This window comes from Crocuta crocuta, unplaced genomic scaffold (assembly GCF_008692635.1).
Source record: "Crocuta crocuta isolate KB4526 unplaced genomic scaffold, BGI_CrCroc_1.0 scaffold3, whole genome shotgun sequence".
In the NCBI taxonomy this organism is placed as follows: domain Eukaryota; kingdom Metazoa; phylum Chordata; class Mammalia; order Carnivora; family Hyaenidae; genus Crocuta; species Crocuta crocuta.
The window spans coordinates 11,111,407-11,126,026 of NW_027529934.1; the positions used below are offsets into that span (position 1 = coordinate 11,111,407).

The 14,620-nt window shown below is 35.8% G+C and overlaps 1 protein-coding gene across 1 annotated transcript in view; it reads left to right on the plus strand.

Annotated features, from left to right (window-relative positions):
• Window positions 1-14,620, plus strand: part of HMCN1 (hemicentin 1) — a 442,670-nt gene that overhangs the window by 64,664 nt on the left and 363,386 nt on the right. The window lies entirely within an intron of this gene.

Consider the following 14,620-nt stretch of genomic DNA (forward strand, 5'->3'; position numbering starts at 1 on the left):
TGAGTTTTTTCCTCACTGATTGAAGATACTTAAAATTATGCACTTGATTACAATAGTAATTAGGAAAGAGAGACATGTGTAAGGTTTGAGCTACTTGGATGTTGAAGATTCTGAGAAGTTAAAACAGGTTTTCTGTTAGGAAAAAGTCCTTATCTGAATTACTTAGGCACATTCAAAAACCTTGAATGATATGGAAATTTTTCAGTGGGACTGTTTCCTGTTGAAGACCACATAGTCCTTGCAAAATAAAGTGTTATATTTTGGTAACAAAGAGTCAATATTCAGACTTTTTCATCTTGCCACTCCTCTACCCCATAGTTGCATGTAATATTTTGACTCTATTTAGCTGTTATATATTCTATAGTTCATAAATAAGAAAGATTGCTTCTCAGAACATGAAGAATAAATCTAATTGAGGAAAATTAACTAGCATATTCACATGTGTATTCACATATACACAGGCACAGGCACATTCATACACACATGTTCGCGTATACTTACATATACACAGATTCACGCAAGTACTCGTGCACACTTACACACTAACCTACAAATACATGTGTATACACATTGTTTATATTTACACACATGCTCATACACATACACACACAGCCCAAGCCAAATTTACAAATGTGCACACAGATATATACACCCATGGGCACACATGTTTTTACACACACATATTTGAAAGTAAGACAAGTTTTGGCCAAAAGGCTATTCTTGGGTGACTGGTTTGGTGTTAGGATTCAAAGTCTCCTTTAAATACGCCTTCCAACATTATTTATAATTTGTGAGAATGAACTTTGCATTCCTGGTTTTAGTATCACTTCTTTCATGTTTATGAACTTTATATCTTTACTTTGGATCCTTTCTTCAAAAATTCTTTTATAACAAGGCTTTTTTTTCCCCCCTTACAATCTGAAAGTTAAGAGATAACAAATTAAGTGATAAAGCTTTACTAGTTTTCTAAAAAGTAAATATCTTGGAAGCATCAGTATGTTCAGAAAAACAAGTGACAAATATTCTCCTTTAAAACATTTATGGAACTTTCTGATCCAATTTTTGGATGTTTAGAGACAGTACTGTTTTGTATTGAAATTTCCAAATAATTATAAAAGTCATTAATTGAAAGATCACTTAAGAACTGACCATTTATTTCTGTTTTTATTATTACTTGTGTTATGGAAACTTATTAAAGTTTTGAATGGGTTGTGGTGCTTCCTAAAAAATGTTTTTTGTGGGAATAAGCATACATCTGCATTTGATATTATAGTTCAGTCTCTGACTTGATAAACAATATGAAATAAGGGGCTCCTTCAACATTTGTCTTTCTCTACTCTTCAGGCATCTGAATGACATGAGAGGTTAACTGTTCCATTTTTCTTGGCAGATCAATATTTCTTTCTTTGACTCTTAATGATGTGATGGCATCCAACATGGATCTTTGGGCAACTCTTACAAGAGTCAAAAGTATTCAGAAGGGAAATAGCAATAGGCAGTATGTAATGGATTAGCTCTTTGGAATGGATAGTTATTAATTTATACCAGATACTTGTTCAAGGTTACATTACCCACCCTGCTTTCCTGTGATCCAGAGCCAAAAGATTCAAATGGGTAATTACCTTTTCTCAAATTATATTTGACTTACCTTATGATACCACATGGTATAGAATTTTCCCCCCAAAGGACATATAAGCACTTTATTAACATCTTTTTCATTCCTAACATCTGTCTAAGAATAAGAAAGAGCCAAGCATTTTCCTTCACCATAGTAAAAACCCCATTTTACAGACAGGGTTGGAGACTAAGGACATTTTCTGGGAAAGAGATTTTGGCAGTTTTCCCCAAGAACTTTAATTTTGAAGTCATCTCTTTTATTAAGCTTTATTAGTAAGAATCTTTAAGATACTCATGATTAATAAAATGTGTTCTCTTCTTCTCTACTCCATTAACAATTATGTATATGTGTATATATAATTATATGCATACATGTATTCATATACACACAATGTGATTATGTATACATCACTGGAAATTCATAGGCATTATATATATGTATATGCAATTTGTATTCAGTTGGGTGATGAAGATAGGAAAATAATGTTGCTAAAAAGGTGATCCTGGGGCGCATGGGTGGCTCAGTTGGTTGAGCGTCCGACTTCGGCTCAGGTCATAATCTCACAGTTCGTGAGTTCGAGCCGCGCGTCGGGCTCAGTGCTGACAGCTCAGAGCCTGGAGCCTGCTTCAGATTCTGTGTCTCCTCTCTCTGCGCCTCCCCTGCTCATACTCATGCTCTGTCTCTCAAAAATAAATAAACATTAAAAAATTGTTTAAAAAGGTGATCCTTACCCTTGCACAGTTAGCATTTCTGGAAGAAATATTAAGTAGAACTTTTACATGTTTTTGATAAGTGGATGTTGGGATTAGGCAGGTATGAAGTACTTCAAAAGTATTTAGGTCTTGTCCGCACTTATAAGATTTATAGTAAATTACTTTCAGTCACTACTCACCATTTTGAACAGTTTAAGATACTTTTTTGAAGTACTTCAAATTCCTACCACTACCCAGTAGAAACTTCAAAATATTTGTTGGGGAAATTAGGTCATCTTTATGGTATTATTTTTCTCCTTGGTACCAAATTTTATTCTGTAATCTGAAATTCCTTTGGCCTTACTTACTGTAAATCTTGTCTAGTGAGGAGATTAAAGGTGAGGAAATAAACTCTTGGAAAGATAAGCTCATCGTTGAAGCTCATTTCAGGGATTATTGATAATTGAAAAATAATCTTTAGATACTTTGGTTGTAGCACTGAAACACAAGAGCCTTTATCACCCTTTTTAATGGAATGAGGAGGAAGACATAATCTGCAGGTAAGTTATTCAACCTGGGTCCTCTTTCATCTCTCAGTGTTTCCGTTGATCCATGAACTCTTAGTATTTGGAGAGGACAACTGTGTTATAATTGCATTTAGAAAGTTGTTCTTACTGCTTGTAAGTATCTTACTTGAGACGATTTTGGATTCTGCAAACAGAATATGGGAAGAGATGGAAGTGAAACTTATCAAACATAATCAATAAACATTTTTAGTTTAAAAGGGAAAAAAATAGCCCAATAAAAAGATACAGAGGTATCACAGTAATGACTGAAAGTGGAACTCAAATATAAGAAAACTTGCATCAATGTTTCTCTTGTTGTGCGTTTTTTCTGATTTGACAGTGAATACTTAAGCATGGCTAGTTCTGTACATTACATGAAGATGGATCCAAAATGCTGTATGGAGTAAAATGAAATATTTCATCCCATAATCTCTTTATGAACAACTTTGAATATGTTCCTCAAGAGTGACAATTGAATAAATACCAACTTAGTGGTGTGTGTGTGTGTGTACAGCGTGGCGAGACCATGAATTCTTCCCATAATTATTAAAATTTATAAAGTGCATGGAAAATAAGTTAAAAGTTATACAAAGAAATATTGGTCAGAAAATATTAAGTGTATAAGCTCATTAACAGTAAATTGGTAAATTCTTGTTTTCAGAGTTCAGCTGGGTGGTGGTTTAAGAAAAAAATATTCAGATGTTTCAACATTGTTTGCTTATGGAAAACATTTGCAATTTTGTTAGCAAAGAACAGTGTCAAAAAACTAAACATTTTTCCCTCAACATCTGCATTTGCTTATTAAAAAACACCCCACACCCCCAGTCTCTCAAACAAGTTAAGTTTGTCACGAAATGTTTTTCAAGTGTCATGAAATTCAATCTCAATTTTTTTTGTGTGTATCCATGAGTTTTAGTCTATTTGTTGATTTCATTTCCACATGTCCTTACATTTAGGACTTAAGATAGGAATAGTTTTATAGAATTTGGAAAAAAAAAGCTTTAAAAAAAGTCATTTGGGGGGTTCTCAATCTGAGCAGGGCCTGTTAAGGGACAGAGTAAGTTTTCTTATTCAGGCTCCTCAAAGAAATCTGCGTGTCCTGCCTCCAGTGGGTGCTTCTGTTAAAATTCATGTATCTATTTAGGGCTATGATGTATGCCATTCTCCATGCATCAGGCTACCTGAAACAGAAAGAAAAGTGTGAGGGTCTGTTGGTGTTACCTGTTTCTCCCATAGATTTGCTGTTTGGGTTAGGATACTAGAAACGAAGCGCAGTATGATGTCTCTCTTTTTCACTCTTGCTCTGCAAAGATAAATGTACATATAAACACAGAAGCACAAGTATTTACTGGATTGTTTAACAAAAAGATTGAAAGAAAATGCTGAACATACTGAATTAACTAGAAGACCTTCCTGCTTGGAATTATTTTTGCACATTTTTCTTCCTACGCCTTGTTACATATTTTAAGGTTGTCTCAGTTAATGAGATGAACTAATTTCTAGTGCATTTCTGTACAAATGGTGATGTTCCAGAAAACCTGACTGATTTAATGTTCATGAAGGTCATTTATTTTCAATTTAAAGCAGATCGTATCAGAGTAAGAGTAGTCAGCTTTTAGTAACCGCATCAGCTAATCTCTAAGTGGTATATAGATGTTTCAGATGGTCAACTTTATAAAAAAATTACATCTGCTTAGTAATGATGTTGTTATTTTTAGGGCGATGTACAAGTGATGATAATAAGGAAAGAAAGGAATGAGTGATTGGTGAATGGGCTAATTGCTGTGTCCTATCTAAATTACTTGGCCAATGTGGGGTGCCTGGCTGGCTCAGTCGGTTAAGCGTCTGACTCCGGCTCAGGTCATGATCTCACAGTTTGTGGGTTCGAGCCCCGCATCTGGCTCTGCGCTGACAGCTCAGAGGCTGGAGCCTATCTTTAGATTCTGTGTCTCCCTCTCTCTCTGACCCTCCCCTGCTCGCTTGCGCTCTCTCTCTCTCAAAATGTTTACTTATGTAAAACATTAAAAAAATTAAATCACTTGGCCAAATCCTCTCAATACATTTTTTAAATTTTTAAACTAAATTGAATTAAAATTTTAAATTTATATTGAGGTTAGTTAGCATATAGTACAGTAACGATTTCAGGAGTAGAATCCAGTGACTCATCGCCTATGTATAACACCCAGTGCTCATCCCAACAAGTGCCTTCCCCTTGTCCGCTTAGCCCATCCCCCAACCCAAAACCCCTCCAGCAACCCTCAGTTTGTTCTCTGTATTTAAGAGTCTCTTATGTTTTGTCCCCCTAAATGTTTTTATATATTTTTGCTTCCCTTCCCTTATGTTCATCTGTTTTGTATCTTAAATTCCACATAGGAGTGAAGTCATACGATATTTGTCTTTCTCTCACTGACTAATTTCACTTAGCATAATACACTCTAGTTTCATCCACATAGTTGCAGATGGCAAGCCTCTCAATATATTTCTAGTGAAATAATTTTACTATTATATTTGACTGAAAGGCATACATACAGTGAAACTTCTATATGGAAAACACATATAGAAGAGACTGGACAATTTTAAGATCTAATTGACATGAAAGAATGAATATAATCTTGACTTACTGGGATTGTTTCTTTAAAAAAAAATGTCATGCCATATGCAGTTCCAAGAAAAATTGAAGTGATTTCTTATTCGAAACGCCTTTTAGCTTTTTCACATTCTCTTCTTATCTATTGGTTATATAACCCATAATATTTGAGACTTAGATGTTAGGTCTATATATATTATCTGTTTCCCATTACAGAGCCCACTTTGTGAATTCAAAAAAATTTTTTAATGTTTATTTATTTTTGAGAGAGAGAGAGAGAGAAACACAGAGTGAGAGCAGGAGGGGGCAGAGAGAGAAGGAGACACAGAATTGGAAGCAGGCTCCGGGCTCTGAGCTGGCAGCACAGAGTCCGACATGAGGCTCCAACTCCTGAACCCTGAGATCATGACCTGAGCTGAAGTCAGACGCTTAACCAACGGAGCTAATGCTTAACCGACTGAGCCCCTCACTTTGTGAATTTTTAAAGCTAAATATTTAGTGCAGATATTAGGCTTTTCAAATTTTCATATTTGTACATGAAGTAAGGATAATTAAATAATTAAGGGAAAGTATTGAAAATATTTTTAGCAATTTAGTTTTCCACTAGCTCTTAATTATCCCAATATCATCACTTGCTTGTGATATATTTACATATATTCACAGACTCGTACATGCTTATTCCTTTATTGATATGCATCATGCTTAGTGAGTTAGGAATAAGTGCTAACTCCTTTTTTATGTAAGAGAGAAAATATATAGCATAAAATTTCCAAATATACAATACTGTAGTTTCACAGAAATAACTAGTGTGAGTTTTCCCTGACCCACTGTATCTGGGCACACCCTTCACATCCTTTCCTCATGAGAGCATTTCCTCATGATTTCCTTACTGCATCTAATTGAAGTGGTAGTGACATCTGAGTAAGGATTTATTTAATTATTGTGCCTAACTATACTGTAAGTCAGTGTCTACTTTGCTCATTCCTATTTCCTTAGCCTAACATGGGACTTGGTCTGTAAAATGTAGGTGCTTAATAATATTAGTGAATTAATGAATCAGTGAATAAATGGATATATACTTAATTATATAACTTTCGTTCATTTATTAGAATTGAAGCATGGGTTCATGGGAACAGGGTAAATTAATTACTGAGACTTTATTTGACTGCCTCGTTAAAATATGAATAGGCCTGAATAGAAACAGTACACTAGAAAAAATATTTCTATTTAATTTTACTTTGAGACACATTTTAAGCAAAATCAAATTCAAATTACTCTTGTCGGGATATGTAGCTTTGGGTCAACTTTGAGTAAAAATAAATTTAATAAGCCCAGCATATGAAAGATTTTTAACATGGATCTACAGTTACCAGTAGGTGGCACTGTATTCCAGTGCTGGGTAACAAATGGACTTCCAGAGGATTGACTCTAAGATGTAGTAGGACCAAAATCCTGGGGAATAATTTTATAAGGGATTTTGCATGTTATGGTATGAAGCATACATCTTAACAGTCTATATGTAATAAGACCATAATTTGGAATTTAACAAAATATTTTTTATTCTTTTGCGTTATTTTTAGATTTGAACCCTAAGTTTGCTCTTCTGTGAATTATTATAATTTTGCTATATTGCATTTGATTTCCCGTGAATGTATACTGAAGAAATGCACTCACCAGGATGTGAAACATAAATGGCTGCAAAACCAAGCTTAGATGCATCCTGGGGGAAGTAGTGAAGAACCGATGAGTAGATGTGTAGGATATGGAGTTTACTCAAAGTCACAGAGAAGCCAGTGGTGGAGTTTAAGATATTGTTAGTTCATGTGAGCATGTCTGGCTCACATATGACTTCTACATTTATGGCATATTTTTTAAATTCACTGCTGAAGATATTGCACATTGTTCTGAGTGATAAACTGTAATTCCAAAAAAGTAAAAAAAAAAAAAATTTAGATATGAACTGTCAGGTTTAACCTCTAATTTGAAATGAGATACAAGACCTGACAATTTGAAAATAGAAGAGGCTTTCAAATTTATGTCTTGTCTTCTTCCCTTAAACCAATAATTGACAGGGTACTCTTCTGAAACAATTTTTGATGACCATAGTCTCTGACTTAAATATTTTATTCTCTTGCCTTTTAAATGGAATATGTTTCTTTGAAACATCTATGTGATATACAGTTGAAAATTAGTTCTAGAGACAGCAGTGGGGGAAAACTTCCCAATGCATTCTGGTTTTCATAATATAATAAATGCTAGTAATAGATAAACAATTAAAGCTGAGTTCTTTTAAGAAATCACTCTCAGTCCTACCTTGCATTAGTGGAAGTTCATGCTTCTTATTTAACAATAGTGTAATCTAGTTAGTAGAAGGCAAATTTGGTGTTTGGTGATAATCAGTCATTTAGCCACTGAGGGCTCACTTGGCAACAAACCCATCTATTTTATCTTTCCTACTTATTATATCTTTTTTTAATGTTTTATTTATTTCTGAGAGAGAGAGAGAGACAGCGTGAGCAGGGGAGGGTCAGAGAGAGAGGGAAATACAGAATCTGAAACAGGCTTCAGACTCTGAGCTGGCTGTCAGCACAGAGCTCGATGCGGGGCTCGAACCTACGAACTGTGAGATCATGACCTGAACCGAAGTTGGACACTTAACCGACTGAGCCACCCAGGCGCCCCCCCCCCACTTATTATATCTTTGGAGGCTGTCTTTTAATTATAGCATTGCCCTTCGTGCTTATTAAATATTATAAAACTAAAATAATTTAGGGGTTGTAGAGGGTAAAAAAATGAGGCTTTCTTGCTAAAAATAAAGGAGAAAGTGAATAATCTTATTCGTTAGACAAGAAAAAAACATGCTTGAAACCAATGGCAAATTAAAGAGCTTTATAGCTCAATAATTTTCCATTTATAATGATTGATGGATCACTCAAAAACACTCAGTAGATAATTTTGAAGAACAGTATTCCAAGAATGATCCAATTAATAATTAACATATTGTTTGAATAGACCATGAGGAAATGGAGGCAAGTTATTTAGTGGGATGAGAAATGACCGGTCAAGGCCTAAGGTTTAAGTTCTGTTATATAAAAAGCAAGCATATCAATTGTTTACAAGTTGAACAAGTTATTCTTTTTCATTATAGGATTGTAAGTGCCTACAGTTATTTTGGATTCTTGTAAGTGGATGCTATGTTTTATCATCCACACTGCCTAGAACTGTACTCACACATACAAGACACTCCAGGGAGTATGTAAATGGAAGAGTGAATTTATTTTGAATAAGAATTTCAAATCTCTACTTCCATTATTTAGAGTTTTTGCTGTGGGGATAATTTTGCTAGTGTTAAAAGCATTTTTAAAAACAAGAGGTCTATTGGCAAGATGGCGGAGAAGTAAGGAGCTCCGTACTTGCACTCGCGCCCAAAAACAAGAGGTCTATGGAAACCAACTTGACAATAAACTAAGGAAAAAAAGAAAGAAATTATTTAAATTTAAATAAATAAATAAATAAATAACTGACAAAATTCAACAACAAAAAAATAAAAATAAAAGCAAGAGGTCTAGATCTTACTGCCAACTTTATCATTTTAGGTATGTAACTTAGGGGGAAAGATGACCTTAGTGTGCTCAGTCAGTACAAATTAGTGACTATGTTATGCAATTATTTGTTTTCTCTAACTTTAAAAATGCACATATGCTAACCCATGTAGTGTAACTGACAGCAATGCCATTAGGCTTTAACAACTTGTTCATCTATGAAAACAACCCTTCAGTTTTGAGGCTGTTGCTGTTCTTACAGGTTGTCACTTCTTGCATCTTGGCCACTTAAGACGTGCAGATGTCTGGAATTCTTGACGAAATTATTTATTTATTTTTTATATTGCAGAACACCACTTCAATTTATTAGAATTTCACCTACTACTGTGTATTCCATAACTTGGTGATAATGCCGTTTTTCTTTAGCAATATTGAATCCATGAGACTGTGTAATGAATGTATCCAGGAGTCAGAATCCAGACATGAATTAATGGACTAAGTTTGACATAAGGGAAAATTGGGACCAGTTGAGTAAGAGAGTCTTTTGCCTTGACCAGAAAAATTCCATTTTGTTTCCTGTTTAAGGAAGGACATCTAGCATGATTATGGAGTGTGTCACTCTCTGCACAGAATGGAAAGTTGAGGGACCCAAAAGAAGAACAGATTATAGACAGTTACTAACACAGATTTATCAATATATATGCTAAGTTGACTTTGTAAACTGGTTAGTGGCATCTCCTTATACCATGTTAATTCTTGAAAAGTAGTCACCATACATTGAAGGATGCTTGTAATATTTCAAATGGGGAGGAAGTCCCCAGAATTTTATACCCATAGTCTGATAACAGCTTTCAAATCCCTTACATGGTACTCACCTCACTTTAACTCCCAAATATATATTTAATTCATTGCTGATAGGAAAAGAGATTAAAACAATTTCCTATTTACATGTTGCCATTAACAGAATACGTTTTAGATAATGTTAGATGACTTTTATATGCTAGTGTCAGCTGTATGTGATTAGCAATAAAGACAAATTGGAACATAATATGGAAAAACCAGTGGTCCGTATTGGGTAACATCCTAGGAGCGAGAATGACTCAATACGGATGCTGCAATGTGGGAGCCGAGAAGTACATCTTGTCTCAGGATTTTGTGAATTTGGAAACTCCATTAGGGTAAGTCCCTGGAATTGAATGTATCCATGGATCTCACTGAGGGGAAGCCAGGAGACAGAAAGAAGTGGAAAGTGGCAGGAGCTTCACTCTTGACTACTGTATGGTTCAATGACTGATTACAGGACTTTTTTGATGCTGTGGCCTGGACCTCTTTCTCGTCTATGTTTAGACCTCCCTCCACTCTCCACTGGAAACTCCATGAGGGCAGAGATTGCTGGTTGTTGTTGTTTTTTTTTCCCACTTGTGTATCTTCAGTGTCTAGAACAGTTCCCAGCACATAATAGGAGCTCAGTAAGTATTTGTGAGTAAATTGAATAAATGAGTTTGCTGAGAGATGTTGTATGCAAGGTACTTTCCTAGGTGTGACAGAAGAAGCAAAGATGAATAAAAACTCCTTTCTTCAGCCAATCCAGAGCTGAGCAGGGAAGACATGTTGTGTATACAGAAGACAATGCAGAACATCCTTGAGAGTGCACGGTGGCAAATGAAGCCACTCTGCCTGGGAGGCAGGGGTGGGACTACAGAGCCCCCCCATGGTAAGGGACATTCGGCTTGGTCCTCAAGGATGAGTGGGCAGCAATAGACAGTGGTGGAAGGGGTGCACCCAGGCTAATGGGACACTTGGAACAAAGATAGGAGTGGAAATTTCTTTTAAAAATTTTTTTTTATAGTTTATTCATTTTTGAGACAGAGACAGAGCATGAGTGGAGGAGGGGCAGAGAGAGAGGGAGACACAGAATCCAAAACAGGCTCCAGGCTCTGAGCTGTCAGCAGCTGATAGCTGACAGGCTCTGTACTGACAGCTCAGAGCCTGATGTGGGGCTCGAACCCACGAACTGTGAGATCATGACCTGAGCCGCAGTCGGAGGCTTACCTGACTGAGCCACCCAGGCGCCCCAGGAGTGGAAATTTCAAAGAGCTAGGAAGAGAGGTTGGGCCCCAGTTAGGGAATGCAAGAGAACAAAGTTGGAGAGAAGACTGGCTGTGAAGGCTGGGGCCAGATTATGGAGGGCTGCCAAAGCCATGATAAAGCAGTTCATGTTTGAGGCGAGGAAGATTTTACTTACAGTGAAAGGTTTATACATGTTCAAGAGTCCTGAATAACAGTCAATACTAAAATCCCAAAGGTCATTGGACACAGTTTATGCTTCTTAACACATTACATACTTTCAGAAAACTGTTGTTCGATTGTTCCAGCCTTAAATTCACTAAAGCCTATGCAATATATCTAATATATTTATGATAAGGTGACCCAGGAAAGGCCTAGCCTTTTGTTAGTCTGTCTACACCCTGGTTTTGAAACATAGGAAAGGAAGACAGAGAAGCCTGAAAATCATCATTGTATGTGGAGCACAGAAAGCTGTTTTGGCTCATAGAAGTATGGGAGTTGGAAGCCAACAGAATCAGTCTTAAATACTTTTGGTCTCTTACAGCTACTATTTTCTCTCTGATGCTCCTGGTTTACCTGTATCATTTTCTCCTGTGAGACTCCTGCATTTGGCTAAGTCCAACTCTTCCTCAAAACTGATCACTTCTATTTCTTCTGGGTTTCTCTAGAAAGCTTCCTTCAGCTTCCCCACCTCTGTGAGGCAGGGTGTACCTCCGTCTGCACATGCATATATCCTCTCTCTGTATTTCTTTCATTGCACAGTCATTATCTTTAATTTCAAGAATGGATTAATCAATCCAGCATTCCAAGCCTTGAAGTTGATTATTTAAACTGCCCTTAAGATACTTTGAGTGGCAAAATATGTCTCATATTAGTTTTAAGTATTAGAAAAAAAATCTTCATGATACTGAACTAAATCTATCTGCTTCTTTTACTGATCATTTTAAGGTCTTTCTTCTGAATGACATGAATATAAGCATTTGAAGATGGTTATCCTGTTTCTAAATATTCCAATGAAATGGTTTCCAGATTAAAATAGCTTGCAACCTGAGAGCCCTTCTATGGATACATTAACTGGTCACTATCTCTCTTAAAATGCTAATTGTATACAGTTGTCTAGATACGAATCAAATAGAACTGAATATAGTGAATTCTTACCTTCCTTGCTGTAACACAGTACTTTTGTTAACCCTAAGATTTTTAGCTTTTTTTTGCTAGTGATCTCACATTGTTGACTGATATTAAGCTTGCAATTGGCTAAAGTCCAAATATACTTTTCATAAAAATTGAAATGGTGCGTGCCCAATAACTATGGTTTTAGGTGAGTAAATGAATGGTAGCAGTTTAACACCATTTTGTACTTTTGAAAACATACATGTAGGATGTGAAATTTACCCTAACTAAATTCCATTTTAAAAAACCTTTCCCTTGGGCTAAAATTTCCGTCTCATTGAATATGAATAATTTAGAAATTCTGCCAATTTTTTCCCTGAAATCAAGACATGTTATGTAATGATCTGTCACCATAGAAGCCATATTTAAAAGACAAACTGCTGCTAGTTTGATACATTTTGTTTTTTATTCATACATAACTACATCTTTTTCTATATATTCATGGGCATTTTAGACATTTTCTTGAATTTAAAATTAAGTTTACCAGTTTATGTATTCTTTCTGATATTTGCCACTTTTCCCTTCTGTTTTGAAAATAACATTTTTTTCTGATTGTCATTATCTATCACATTTTCTTATTGTCTGTGAGTTCTCAGATATTACATATCTATACCCTGTGTATGTTCTTCCAGAAACTAAAGCGGTTTAGTCAGAAATTGGAGAAAATGTCTCATTTAAAGTGATGGATTGTTATTTTGTATTTCCAAAGATTTTGCACCTGCGTCTCTGATTATAATTTTTTATAACTCCTTATAATCTTTCTTCTTAAATATTTTACTTTAAAAGATAGTCTTCCTTTGTTTGGAAAGAATTGGGAGAAAGAAGCAGTCATAGAAAATGTCCCCAAATGTTTAAAACACAAGGGAAATCTAAAACAAATGAAAGAATTATATTGAACCACTGGGTGCTTTCACAATGGAAATAGTCAATAAAATAATTCGACAATATGAACTACAACCAAGACTCTGAAATGTAGTTTAATTTTTTTTTTTTTTTAATTAACAGTGTATCAGGCCATACAGCCTGTTTCGCATGACCTCTTAAAGGTGTCACAAGACCCAGGAGAAGAAAATAAAAACCCAGAGAAGGAGCAGGAAGTAGATAAAGGAAGTAGCAGAAAAGGGGGAGGGAAGCACAAAGAAGTGTGATAAAGGGGGTGGAAAGGTACTGGCACCACTGCCAGTGGACTGACAAGTGTGTGCATGGTGTTTGCTTTTTACATCCCCCGTCAGCAGGGGACAGTGTTGATGCGGTCTCTGTGGTTACTTTGTTTTTATACTTCAAGAAACACAATTACCTCGGAGCATGGATCCCGACTGAGATTAGACTTCTATTTCCTTTCACCTGGACCACTAGACAGTAGCTCCATTTTTATTACACATGGTGATTAAAGTTATCGGGCCAAGCAAGTATTTGGGGTTGAATTTTGCTCTATTCATTTTATTACCCAAGGCATTCTTCATTCATATCCTTTGAGCTGGAATTTAAAATTTTGAAGTTGTGGGGATGCCTGGGTGACTCAGTCGGTTGAGCATCCAAATTCAGCTCAGGTCATGATCTCATGGTTTATGAGTCCCAGCCCCACACTGGGCTCTGTGCTGAGAGCGCAGAACCCTCTTTGGATCCTCGGTCTCCCTCTCTCTCTGCCCCTCCCCTGCTCGCACTCTCTCACTCTCAAAAATAAATAAAACGTTAAAAAATTATTAAAAAATAAAATTTTGAAGCTGAGATGGCTTCAATGAAGGCCATTAGCCAAAAGCCAATGTTAATCGTCAAAGAATACTTTATGGGAAATAGTACTAATAGAATATGTAATATTTTCTGGCTGTGAAGTGCTTATAATAAACTAAGTGTGAAATGGATCATCTACTGCCTTCAGCTGGGTAGTAAAGTTACATGCTCAAGTAGATATTAGCACACTGGATTTTAGATATGCAGCATTTACATACACATTTTTAAAAATGTTTTATTTATTTCAAAGAGAGACAGAGCATGAGCAAAGGAGGACCAGAGAGAGAGGGAGACATGGAATCTGAATCAGGCTCCAGGCTCTGAGCTGTCAGCACAGAGCCCGATGTGGGGCTCAAATCCATAGATCACGAGATCATGACCTGAGCCGAAGTTGGACGCTTAACCAACTGAGCCACCAGATGCCCCTCAAACTTTTAAAATCAAACACTTATTGAGATATATATTACCTTACACATCATATACAAGTACTATTTTTCTAATAAATTATGTTAACTATAAAACACAAAGAAATTAGAAATGATTGAGACAAATAAATATGAACAGAAATTCCTTACATATGCCTATTTTTATGAACACTTTGGAATATATTACCTTACTATAGAGATTAACAATATAAAGGATTT